Raw genomic sequence first — 797 nt, 5'->3', positions numbered from 1 at the left:
TGAAAACTTCTTCGAAGGCGGAGCAAGACGTGGAGAACTTTGTTAATGGCCACTTGAAAAATAATATTAAAAAAAAAAATTAAATACCATGCACAACCGCACACGCTGCGGGGCCGCGGCCGAGAAGGGAAGGAGCTCGGCTAGGAGGGAGGGAGGGACGGAGGAAGGGGGCGTTTTCGGGAAGCAAAGGTTTGGCCCATCGGAAAGTCAAGTAAAATCAGTCCCCAGCGATGCCCCAGGGGCCTTTCCCTCCAGCGAGGGTTTTGGGGTAAAAGCGGGTAAAAGCAGGGCTGTGCTCGGAGCTGTCCGCGGAGCGGGCGGCTCCGGGGGGGTCCCCCGGCAGCGATGGCCCCCGCCGTGGCCGAGCCGCGCCGGGGAAGGAGACGGGTCCTGGGTCGAGTGCTGGTGCCGCGGGTCCCGGCGCGGGGACCGGGGACGGCTCCCTTCCGAAGGGAGCCCCGGGGCGGGAACGCGGCGCGGCCGGAGCGCGGGAGCGCGGCGGGACGGCGGGAGCGTCCCCGCGCCGCCGCCGCCCTCCCTCCCCGCTGCAGCCAGAGCCCCCGCTCGAGACTTTCCCACTCCTGTTCTAAATCCACGAACGGGAAGAAAAAAAATAATAACAACAACAACAACAACAACGAAGATCTAAAATGGCAGGTAGGGTGCAATAGCGGAGGAGTCAGCGGAGGGCCCCGGGTGCCCCGCGGCGGCTCGCCCCGGCCTCGCGGGCGCTCCTCCGAGGCGCCGTTTCCTCCGCGCCCCGCAGGGGAGCCTTCTCCAAACTCTCTTCCTTCCTT

The sequence above is a fragment of the Rhea americana genome, unplaced genomic scaffold (assembly GCF_003343005.1).
Source record: "Rhea americana isolate MKP2758 unplaced genomic scaffold, rheAme1 scaffold_416, whole genome shotgun sequence".
NCBI lineage: Eukaryota > Metazoa > Chordata > Aves > Rheiformes > Rheidae > Rhea > Rhea americana.
The sequence above is the reverse complement of the archived record's forward strand: the minus strand, read 5'-3'. Positions refer to the sequence as shown.